Genomic DNA, 13,658 nt, shown 5'->3' on the forward strand with positions numbered 1-13,658 from the left:
ATAATTTTTTTTATTTCCAATATCATTTACTTAAGCCATATACATGAAATACGTACAGGCTTAGATTAAAAGAATCCTTCATATGTGTCCATGTGGGACAGGGCTATTCCACTCTAGGGTACATAATTTTGTTGTCAGGGACGAGGCGTGAAATACGTAAGTGAAATAATGAGAGCGTATTTATGTCCAAATGTCCGTCTAGCTCTCTTACAGTCAGAGTACTCGGGCTAGTGAAATACGTACAGGCCTTATGTAAGGTTAGAGAGCATCTAATATAGTCTAGGGATTTAATACAGAAGTACATACGGGGAGTTACCCCAGGCATGGAATGGTAGCAGGGGCGTGCGCAGGAAATTTTGCAGGGGGGGTCTGCAGGGGGGGTCGAGGTGTCTGGCGAAGCCCAAAACCGCGAGCGCCGCAGGCGCGAAGCCCGTGGTGGGGGGAGGTATGTGTAGTCTGGGGGGCTCTCTCCCCGAAATTTTTGAAAAATTGACCCCTTCTAGGGCTATTCTGAGGTGTTTTTTGCTGGCTAGCCGAGCTGCTTTCTGACCACATTTTTTTGGAAAGAAATTACATTAAAAATCGGGATATGAAAATTTTCGACCCCCCCCTCCCCCTGCGCACGCGCATGGGTAGTCTTAGATATTAAACCTTGCACACACTTCTCTGACAAGCGACGAAGCTGGACGTATGTTCATGTGCTCTCGACTCTCCCCCCCCCCCCCAAAAAAAAAACGTTTAGACCTCCGTTCAAAATTTTATGTCGAAATTACTTTCTTTTTTTTAATATTATTAAATAGTCCGATCCTCTCTTCTTTCTCTTATTTATTTTTGGACGGTCCTTCTAAAATGCTCCAAATATTCGGCCGAGCAGTCAATTTTTTGTTTTTTTTAAAAATTCTATTAACTTTTTTTACAAATTTGTATTTTAAAAAATTCTGCCCATTTTCAACTCTATCCCCCCCCCCCCCCCCCCCATCCCGAGTCAGGCCACCGATCTTATCGGAGATCGGACTCTGGATGGGCGTGTTCGAAACCCTAGTGGTATATGGGCACGTTAAACTAGTTATCTATCTATCTATTAAACCTTACAGCATACTAAAAGTGTCACGTTCTTATTGTTTATCATTACAAGGACTTATAACCTGTACGCCCAGGTCAGCCTAACACAATATGGTGTCAGAATCCGGAGGTTTTTGTAACAAACAAAGGTGAACTTTGAAGTATTTCCAGAAATAGGAAATCGCGGCCTCATCTTGTCAGTTCAATTAGCAAAATTAGTTTGACGTCAGAACGTTGCGCGTAAAAGATTCGCCGAATCAAGGGAAACAACCGCGTTTGTAACTATCCTAAGAGGACAGACAGAGTTAAACCCCTTGAACTATTTTTCGTCTACTGTTAAATCAGTGAACATTGAAAATAAAAATAGCAGAAAATGAGAACGGAGAAGTTGCTGAACAAGTGTTGAGACACCAATTTCGACCTAATATTCCTGTTCCAAGTAAATTAGAAGTACATGCACGAAATATTGAGGTAGCATGGAGAAAGTTCAAAAGGCAATGGAGCAATTACGAAATTGCAACAAGATTAGACTCCTAAATACCGTACTTCTGTCTTCTTGGCATGCGTAGGTGAAGAAGCCTTCGACATATTTGATGGGGTTTTCTTTTGGACAAGATGAAGATGCAAATGGCATTGACGATGTGCTAAGAAAATTTGAGCAGTTTTGCACAGGCAAAGCCAATGAAATATACGAAACATTTCTCTTCAACAAAAGGAACCAAGAAGAGGGCGAGACAATCGATGCATATGTAACTTCACTGCGGAAACTCGTCAAAATATGCAATTTTAATACATATGAGGATCGTATGCTCAGAGACAGGATAGTACATGGAACGAGAGATGACACAGTTCGTCAGAAACTCTTGGAGGATAGAAAGTTGACATTGTCATCGTGCATAGAAGTGTGCCGAGCACACGAGTCATCACACATACAAGTAAAAGCAATTACGAGCAGTGCACCAGGAGTCACAGACAGAGTGAACAGGAGAAATAGCCCGGGAACCAAACATACTGTGCAACAAAAGAAATGTAAGAAATGTGGAAGGCCACATAAACCACATGATGTTTTTCCAGCCAAAGATGCCGAATGCCGTAAGTGTTCTAAAATGGGACATTATGCTGCAATGAGTTACAGCAAGGTTGGCAAGCCGGGTGGACAGAGGTCTCACCGAGATGTTAGTGGTATGACTGAAGATTCAAGAGAAAATGCATTTCTAGGTGCAGTTTCAAAGATGGTGGGTCGCATCTTGGTATGTTAATGTTTTCATGGAGAACCAAAGTGTGCGTTTCAAGATGGACACAGGTGCAGATGTAACTGTCATCACAGAGATAAAAACTCAACTTCAGACGTCTATGAAAGAACTGTTTGACTCTGGCCAAAACTCACTGAATGTGTTGGGCAAGTTCGGCACTAGGATGAAGTTTAACAATGCTGTTACAACTCAAGATGTCTATATTGTGAAGAATCTGCAAGAGCCGCTGTTAGGCAGGCCAGCGATTGAAGCATTACAACTGATAAAACGTATCGAGTCAGTTCAGAATACATCCAACAGTTACAGAGAGGTATATCCTAAGCTCTTCTCGGGTCTGGGTAAAACAAAGGAAACCTACAAGATTAGACTGCGAGAGAAGGCTGTACCATATGCCATCTCTGCACAGGTGGCGAACCTAACTGTTCTTCCAGACGAACAAATGCCTGTTCCTGTGCTTCTTCCCAAAAGAATTTTGGTACCCAAAACGAAGTACTAAATTAACCATCGCTGGATGTTTTTTTGCGCCACTCCCCTAGTGGCATCAACGATTAAACTCTTATAACCCTTTGGCGTCACTCTTCAAGTGACGCCGGTTTAGGAAGTTATAATAACTTCCTAAACAACTACTAGGCTGCCAGGATTGGACTGAACTGCGGTTGGACACGGTGGGGGTGGGGGTGGGGGGGGGGGGGGGTAGGCGGTTCGGCCTTAGGTTTTGTGTAGGGCCGGCCTCCCCTCCTTTCCGACCCTCACCTGGTCACACCAATGTTTAAAATATGATTGGTAGCCCCTTTCCTTTTAACCTCCCATGGGTTTAATGAATATTGTTTAAGAATTATTATTACTTTTAGGCCAGCCCATCTAAATTTGCGCCAAAATTATATTATATTAATAATTTATATAGGTTAGGAATGTTAATATGTTTCTTTAAGGGCGCAGCCAAAACTTATTAACCCCAATTTTCCCCTTTTCTATACTTTTGGCGTTAATATTCAAAATTGACCCTATTTGTTAGGTTATTCCTGTCCCGAGTCAGACCCCCGATCCTATCGGAGGCCGGACTCTGGATAGGCGTGTTCAAAACCATAGTGGTATATAGACACGTTAAACCAGTTACTAAGCTTTGGTTATCCTGGTATTTTTAATATCACAAAATGCATTTCTCATATTAAAACCCCCCCACCCACATGCGTCTGAGAAGTAATAGTTATGGAGTCTATTTTAGTCTATTTTAGAGGGTATTTCACCATTTCAAAGTCACAGACTTTATCCAAATGTATGTTGTTGATTAACTAAACTTCGTGTTAATTTCACGGGTTGAAACTAGGGTCTGTCCCTTTAATTTTGGCAAATCCAGTGTGTGTTTCTGGTCGTCCTCGGCTATGTAGGAGCTCAAAAATTAATTTTATACGAAACAGAAAGGTTACGTACCTCAGAAACTAGGGTCAGTGGCTTTAACCACATGAAATATTTTAATTTGAATATAATAATATTCAAAATGACATTCTCTATTCTTTTCGTTTTGATGCTAGTATTTCATGAATTATATCTTTATTTTTCTATAAAGGATGTGCTTTTATCTTTATACGATGTGCATTGTTCGTTACAAATGACTATTTTATATATGATTTGCATTATCCTTATGAGTATATGACTTCATTGACTTTCATTTTGGTATATGATGTAGAAGAATAAATAAAACATGTAGAAATAATAATATAATGGAATCTGCCACACACAATATTTAAAACATTCAAAGTATTGTAAAACGTATCTACATTTAAAAGACCTGTATTGGGCCTTGGTAAGCCTATTGAACATTTTGTTTTGTTTGTAAACCAAAGCAGCAGTGCCTAATACAGTTTAAAGGGGCGGGATCCTCTTCAATCAGTAGAGCACTCGCCTGAGATGCCAGCGTCGAAGGGTTAAATCACATCGATTGGCCCATTCCATTATTGGATTGTTTTTCCATTCCAACGAGTGGGATATCACAGGCTGTGTTATGTAGTGTCCTGTCTGTGAGAATGTTCATATAAAAGATGTCTTGCAGCTAATGGAAACATATCTTGCGGGTTTCCTCTGAAGACGGTATGTCACAGTTACCAAATGTTTAATAATGTAAGTAGTCGATGATCAAGGTGCTCCAGTGGTGTCATTAAACAAGACAAAGTTTAATACTATTTTTAAATGTTTTCAAACTGACTGCTTATGTTAATAAAATTTTATTATGGGTCAGACGGCAATGAAAACAAAATAATCTCAATTTGAGTTTTGTTCTAAAATTGTGCACAAATATATTTCCTGGGAAGGAGGCCCCGCTGTTATTTGTACTACAGGCCCCGCTGTTATTTGTACTACAGGCCCCGCTGTTATTTGTACTACAGGCCCCGCTGTTCATTAAACCGACCCTGGGCATGGAGGAAATGTCCAGATTGAAAATACTTTAGAATGGTCACATTGTATCGTAAAGTAACTTACAAATACTTTAGAATGGTCACATTGTATCGTGAAGTAACTTACAAATACTTTAGAATGGTCACATTGTATCGTGAAGTAACTTACAAATACTTTAGAATGGTCACACTGTATCGTGAAGTAACTTACAAATACTTTAGAATGGTCACACTGTATCGTGAAGTAACTTACAAATACTTTAGAATGGTCACACTGTGTCGTGAAATAACTTACAAATACTTTAGAATGGTCACACTGTGTCGTGAAATAACTTACAAATACTTTAGAATGGTCACACTGTATCGTGAAATAACTTACAAATATGACCAAAATTATGGCTAAATCCGTCGATTAACTTCTATTATTCGGGAAAAGAAAAAACCCGTGATGTAACGGCCATGGTATGTGCTGTCCTGTATTGTTACGCTTCAAATGAGCACTAAACTGGCCGCTATGTACCAAAGATCACTGCACGTGCGTCAAAACTGTAGCATGCATCAGCAGTAAATATTGTATACGTAACTGTGACGGAACATGCTCTTATTTTTTCGCCTGTGGTGATGTTAATTGTTTCAGAGGGCCGTGTGCGGCGTGGTTACGTAATACCCCTGCGCGACGGTGGTCGAGCTGATCCCAATATGCACTTAGACTAGGTGGGCACTTTGTTACGTAATACCTCCACGCGACCGTACCCCCTAATACACACCCAGACCAGGTGTGGAGGCCATGTGGCCAGTAGTTACGTAATACCTTCGCGAGTTCTGTTTTACGACCTTGTATTCCTAGCGGAATGGCGACAGCTAGTCTGACCATCTAAGAAAAAATGTCGTCTTGGTCGCTGTTGAAAATTCACATAATAGGGGGAGTACCGCGATGTGCCCCCAGGCGATATTCGGGTTTTGTAATAAATAGATAGGATTTTAGAGATATCCAGGAGAAACATATTGGAAGGCTCCCGGGGAACGTTAGTCCGACTGGACTTGGTAAATATATATTTCTGCTCTGTTGTATAACCTTGATGTGATTGATGTGACGTTAAATATTTTAATACTGTATTATACCAATATTATTTAGACAGTGTTTCCGGTAATCTGACGAAGTAAATTGTAGGCTTCACTGTCTAAAATATTAAAGCTTAGCCAGTCATCCTAGAGGACCTAGGTAAACTGTAGGTTATTGTCTTTATGGTGACATGTACCAGTATTAATTCTGTATTACAAGGTTACTGAATGAGTAGTTAAGGGTTAATTAAAAATTAACCAGTTAGGAATAGAGTTGTAATTTATTTATTAATTAAGTTCCCCTGGAAGCGTTTCTCAATTATCACACGTGTGTGTGTTGTATCACGGTGAAGTGATTAGAATATTGTGTAAACTAGACACCTAGTGATTAACTAATTAAGTGATTAGTTCTGGGTTGTTATTATTATTGTTGTTGTAAGTAATTAACTGCGGCAAATATATGTGTCAGCGTAAGGTTAATACAGATTCCAAAGTGTATTGTGTTTTGTTGTGTTTTCTAGTGAACTAAACGTGCTATATTACATATACTTTATATAAGATACTATCTCTGATTATACCTAGAGCCGAGCCACTCGGGTATAGACTGCCCGATACAGAGAGATCTAATAGATATACAGTTAGGAGAGATATTTGGATAATCGTGTTTTATTCAGTTACGGGTATTATAGGATCCCCGTGACAGTAACCTGTTTCGGTGAGTGAAACGTTTGGTGGTATAGCTTACAAACAAAACTTTCCAACACCAAACTGTTCGGTGTTTTATCAAAACATGTATGTTGTTCAACAAAACATGTACTTATAATAATTTATAAAAAATATTTTAAGACAAATTACAAAATGGAGTCCTCGAGAACCAATGTTAACAGACAACATTTTAGGAACACGAATATAACAATTCTGATGTCTTGCAATTGTGTTAAAAGTTGAACAAATGAATAGCTATAATGGTAAAATGGTTTGGTTAAAAATATAATCTGCATTCTGAGTTTTAATAAATATACAAACAGATATCCAGAACTATATTTATGTTAAAACATATAAGGAACATATATTTGTGGCAAGTATCTGTAAAGAGAGTTGCCAGCAGACGCCGTGATAATCATGTGACTTCAATAACAAAATAGCAGTACAGCTGAGAACAGACAAAAGTAGTTTTTAAAAATAAGTTTTGTTTGAAATAACAGTATTCGAAAATCATTGAAAAAAAAAAATGTGGCGTGATTATGAGTGGGTTAAGTTCGATCTTGCTTTCTTTGCTCGTAGACAGGCCTCGGTGGCGTCGTGGCAGGCCATCGGTCTACAGGCTGGTAGGTACTGGGTTCGGACCCCAGTCGAGGCATGGAATTTTTAATCCAGATACCGACTCCAAACCGCAAGGCTCAATGGGTAGGTGTAAACCACTTGCACCGACCAGTGATCCATAACTGGTTCAACAAAGGCCATGGTTTGTGCTATCCTGCCTGTGGGAAGCGCAAATAAAAGATCCCTTGCTGCCTGTCGTAAAAGAGTAGCCTATGTGGCGACAGCGGGTTTCCTCTAAAAAAAATCTGTGTGGTCCTTAACCATATGTCTGACGCCATATAAACGTAAATAAAACGTGTTGAGTGCTTCGTTAAATAAAACACTTCTTTCTTTCTTTCTTTGCTCGTTTTAATCTTATTTTTACGAACGTTTCTGTGAATGTGACAAACATTTGTTTACTTTCCCCATGCAAAAGTCAACGACGTCAGAAATCTTCAAATGAAGTACTGTTAAGCACAAACGACGAAACCACCGAAACACGGCCCTCACCGAAACAGGGCCACGGATGATATAGGGTTACAAACGAATCATAACGCATTTTCACATGGATTACAACCAATCAGGGTAGAATGATAGAAATATATGCACATAGTAAAAAGGTCTCTATCATTTTTGAAACGCCCCCGTCCCCACTCCCGTCTCGTACGTTTATAAATGGAACAAAATGTAGCCGGGTTTCCTACAAGACTATGTCAGAAATTCTGAATTATCAAATGTTTGACATCCAATAGTCGATGATTAGGAGATCAATATGTTCTAGTGGTGTCGTTATACAAAACAAACTTTTTAAACAATTGTAATGTTAATTAATTGCCCATTAATTACTATAATTACAGTGTTCCTGCATCACGGCTGATCCCGTGTATGTCTAAAGTATGTACTCGTAACCAGTTATACCTGGGTGACGTCACATCCATCCAATCACCAGCTCACTAGAATATGATGTGTCTTTATATATAAATGTTTTGGGGGAAAACGAAACTAGCCGTCCTTGGATTTACCACAAAAATCGATAAATGTGTACAAGTACATGGCCGATTACTGCGTCATTCAGAAACGTATAATACATATCATGTAATGGTTATAGTAACCTAACGAAACCTAATCCATTTATTATTATATAATTTTCATTTATTTATCAGGGGTGCACAAATGTGAAATTGTGATAGTTGCCCGGTGGGCAACCATTAGCTAAAGTTTGGTTGCCCAACATCATCTTTTGGTTGCCCACATATTTCATAAAACGTTTTATGAATATAATTTTGAACTGTCTTTAAAATGAAACTGAAATTTAAAATGTTTTTATTATTATCATATTATTATTATTATTATTATTTTTTAACATTATTATCTACAGCTCATCTTCGCTTAGGCTGAAAAAAAGTTTGTTTTGTTTAACGACACCACTGGAGCACACTGATTAATTAATCATCGGCTATTGGATGTCAAACATTTAGTAATTCTAACTCGTAGTCATCAGAGGAAACCCGCTACATTTTTTCTAATGCAGCAAGGGATCTTTTATATGCACTTTCCCACAGTCAGGAAGGCACATACCACAGCCCCCTTACTACTCTGAGCGTAATATTTTCAAAATATTTATTTAAAATGTGTTACGTCAAACTAATTTGTGCTAATCGTTATGACGTCGTATAATACGACGGTAATAATTACCGATGGTGGCGACTTTAGTACAAATAAAAGATCCCTTGCTGCTAATCGGAAGAGTAGCCCATGTAGTGGCGACAGCGGGTTTCCTCTCAAAATCTGTGTGGTCCATAACCATATGTCTGACACCATATAACTGTAAATAAAATGTGTTGAGTGCGTCATTAAATAAAACATTTCTTTCTTTCTGCTGCTTTAGGAAAAAAATGTATGTGTTTCCTCTGATGATTACTTGTCAGAATTATTAAATGTTTGACATCCAATAGCCGATGATTAATAAGTCAACGTGCTCTTGTGGTGGTGTTAAACAAAACAAACTTGAAATTTAACATCCAATTATGGTTACATTTGCAACTAAATAGTCACTAATCGGAGCCCTGTGCCAACCAGAACTTGTGTGATCATAATCAAATAACAAAGGAAGGAAATGGTTTATTTAACGACGCACTCAACACATTTTATTTACGGTTATATGACGTCGGACATATGATTAAGGACCACACAGATATTGAGGGAGGAAACGCGCTGTTGCCACTTCATGGGCTACTCTTTTCGATTAGCAGCAAGGGATATTTTATATGCACCATCCCATAGACAAGATAGCACATACCACGGCCTTTGATGTACCAGTCGTGGTGGACTGGTTGGAACGAGAAATAGCCCAATGAGCCCACCGACGGGGATCGATCGCAGACCGACCGCACATCAAGCGAACACTGTACCACTACGCTATGTCACGCCCATTAAAATAATAAATTCACACTTCAGCATGTTACTAATATCATTCATAAATATATAGACAGAATCCTCTTTCTTGTATGCATTTATGGCACTGATGAGACCTATATAATAATATTGGCAGAGGCTGGAGGCTGAGGTGCCATAATTGTTTTATTACTTCAATCAATTTAATAAAAAATAATTACATAAATTACATCTATTACCTATATGGGCTGAAATATAAGGGTAATATTTTTTCGATTGCATCTTCAGCCACTGAATGGCTGGCTTAAAAATCATGACGTTTGGTTGGTTGTTTGCCACTTCGCTTTCATTTATATAATGTTTTCATTTATATAATGTTTTCATTCATGAGTCAGATTACACATACATTATACAATCTACAAAGATATACAGAAACAATCTGACTAGTTTGTTTCAAAGTGACAATAGGTAATGAAGAGAAGAACCAACTCACTACTAGGAGTTCTGAATTATCTGTCCCTCGGGTTTACAACATTCATTCACTTGGGACAGATATTTCATAATTCCCCGTAGTTCCTTAGTTATTTTCTAAATAAGCAATCGAACACTATGCAATCTAGTAAGTATTTTGCACCATGATGTTATACGTGAAACACAACGTCATCTACGCAATAATTTCCAAATTATGTCAATCAAACTGATGGCGCTTATCGGTCAGTGCTAAGGGGATTCCCCATTTTACACCAGAAATGGTGCAATATCATGATTTATCAGTTACGGAAAAACCACAGCAGTGCAATATGATCTCAGACAGAATCATGTGTGACGTAATATTAACCAATCGGAAATCAGATAGAAAATGCATGATGTAATAATTATATGTATTATATTTCATTTCAGGTAACAAGTATCTGCTAAGCTGCAATAGCTTGTGGCAGCACATTCTTAAGAAGTACTCTGAGGATGGCAAGTTACTTGATGCAGACAACTTTCTTGCTATTATCAATTATGGTGGTTCATTTTAAGAAAATTGATGAAAAATTTGGTTTTGTTGAATTAATTAATAGAAATAAATATATGACACATTTCTTTTCACTAAATTAATTGGAATGAATAAGTGACGCACTATTTGTTGCTTGATAATAAGTTTGACTTAGGTTACAATATTAGCAAGTCCTGCTATCTAAAAAAGATATTTTCCAAAGGTGTTGGAAATGTGAATAAACATTTATTTACTTTGAAATCTGTGTAGATAATTTTATGGACTTTTTTTCAGATTTGAATATATTGTTTGTATTGATTTGTAAAATATGAAATGAGTATATTTAGATGAGATAATTAGTATTAGCAGTTCTAAAAATGAAGCTGTTTAATGTTCTCTTTTCATTATTTGTTTTTCCGAGATCGTAACTGCTTTTTTTAATAATGATGTGTGTATATATTGTATACTGATGAAATAAATGTATTACCAAAATGGTTTTATAACGATACAATTATTTACTGTACATGTAATCAGCAGATTTCTTATACTAATTAATGTATTATATCTGAATTAGAATGTATTTTCTGCTCAGTGTCATAATTAAATGACAGTATATTAAAAATGTTTATTTCAAATCTCTGCAAAACATATTTGAATGTTACAAGCGGTCTATTTAGAGAGATGGAATTTTAAAAAGGTCACTTTGCATTCTGAAACGGATGATTTGGTCAGGTCAGGGTAAGAGTTTAACGTGCGTATATACCACGAAGGTTTCACACACGCCTGTCTTGGGCTTAATCTCTGACATTCGCCAGTGACTAAGTCCAGGACAAGGGGGGGGGGGGGGGGGGTTGAGTTTGAAGTGGGCAGAATTTGGAATATAACTATTTAGTAAGGTCCAGCGACTGCGCGGACCGAATAGTAGACACCAAGTATGGGCCATGTTCTCATTGGCTAAAGTTCGATTCCTTTGGTTCTACCTGTAAAAAACCTAAGTCTACGGAGAATAACTGCACCGAAAATCATGTCCGGACTAAGAATTTAAACCCAAAAGTAAGTTTGACTGATCGGCCTAAAAGGTTTTAAGGTGATTTGAGCAATTGAACGGGCGCCAAAGTAAAATGCGTTGGACTATTTATAAAAAAATAAACATAAGAATTTTGAACCACGACCAAAAAGTTTTAAAGTCCAACTAAGCCCCAAAAAGGAGGTTACCTGTCCTAGTTAAGGTTGGCGCAGCAGGACTCATGGCGAAGTGATAGACTGTTCAGGCCTGAAGTTGGAGAGTCCTTCAGTCAACAGCTGGATGTTTCTGTCGATGGCTCCTGGATAGATGTCCCGCAGTACCATCTTTAGGATGCGATGAATGGTCGCGTTGGACATCGATGGCATCAGGAGTCCCTGCCTGTACAGTCCGTCCTGCTGTGCTGTCACGTAGTTGTTTTGAGTGGATGGCTGCCTGTAGCTGGTACTTCCCCTGTCCTGTTGGAAGTTGGCGCCACAGCTCTTCTACCCACGATCCCTTGAGGTGCTTGCTGTCGGTGAAGTCACCGATAACCGCTCCTCGGTACTTTGCTGGAAGTTTGTCGCAGACGAGAATCCAGTCGGGTTGGTCGGATGTCTTCGGTATGGTGGCCGCTGACATCTTCCTCCTCTTGGGTTCTCGCTGGACCGCCGCTGGAACAGCAACAACTGCCGGAGGTGCTGGTGGACTTGCCGGGGGGTCAGTAATGACCACGTGTCCCGTATCCATTTGAGCTGGTACATCTACAGGAGGGGCCGCCACTGTCAGTGGAGCTGACAGCTTTGGTCCCCCTGGACCGTTCCTGGCGAGTGCTTCGGTCGAGTGGGTGGGGGCGGCCGCGCAGAATGAACCGTTTGGATCACCCTGCGCCGCCCCTGTCAATCTCGCCCTCCTCTTCGGAACAGGTGGGGCCGCCCCTGGCGGTTGAGCCGCCAAGTTAGCCCCCCCCCCCCGCGTAGTCTTAGGTCGCCTCCTCCGTCTTCTGCTCGGTGAGCGTCGCTTCCCATCTACGCCGTAGAGTAGCATGACGGTCGCTGAATCACCATTGTGCTCAATGCGGTACTTGGACAAAGGCCCAAGTGTACGCAGCACAGCCCCTAGGGTGGGGTGGGGTGGGGTGGGGGGTGGGGGGAGAGAAATCACCACGTTCTCAAAACACAACTTCATTGTTCGAGAGTCAGTGCAGAAGTTTCTTATGATTTGGAAGAATTTTAAGAGTTCTATTTAAGACAGGTGGCTAATTAATAAAACTTACCTAATCAATACATGTGAGGTCATACAGTATATATTAACAATATATATATATATATATATATATATATATATATATATATATATATATATATATATATATATATTTGCTGTATTTGTCAATTTTAAAGCGCAGAAAATGCTGTTAATTAAAACCAGGCTAGGAAATAAAGATGTGAGACTATGATTACAAAATGGTTAAATTTGTTTAATAAAATTGATATAATTAAAGCAGCAGTCCCTGGAATATTTTTATTATTTAAGCATTTAGAACAGTTAATCCAATCATATTTGGTGCATATAAGATGCCGCACTCCGCATTGGATTCGCTACGCTGACTTTTCCAAGTTAAAAATAAACCCAGTATTTTGAAAGTGGGACACTTTTGACGGGCTCCTACCGACGTCAAATACGGCTAAAAATAGCACGGTTTAGCTACTGTTGCATTACAAAATGGTGATAATTTTTCGAAGTGAGTAGTAAGCATTTGACGAAATGCGTTAATGGCGACAACTCGCGAGTGAATTAAAAGTGCAGTTATGCTTGTATTTGAACTTAGAACTTGATTGTATAAGACTGAAACCAGAGATGGCAGCTTTAACAAATCATCATTATTATTATTATTATTATTATACTAACTACAGTTTTGCTATTGTGTCATGAACAAATACGTTACTGGTTTGGTGTTGGTATTAAGAAATTCCTGTAGTTTATTATTATTATTTTATTTTTTTTGCTTCTAAGCAACACAATCTGTAGTGTATATATCTTTAGTTTATTAAAGTTATTGGGAACATTATTGATGTATTTTTCAATGATTAATACGTTTTTGTTTTTCTGTCTGAGTAATATTCTTATTTTTGTAATGTAATTCAGTCATGACATTCTGCAGATGAATGCAAATTTTGGTTGTTAGTATTTGCAAGGAAAGGTAG

Source organism: Gigantopelta aegis, chromosome 8 (assembly GCF_016097555.1).
Source record: "Gigantopelta aegis isolate Gae_Host chromosome 8, Gae_host_genome, whole genome shotgun sequence".
Lineage (NCBI taxonomy): Eukaryota > Metazoa > Mollusca > Gastropoda > Neomphalida > Peltospiridae > Gigantopelta > Gigantopelta aegis.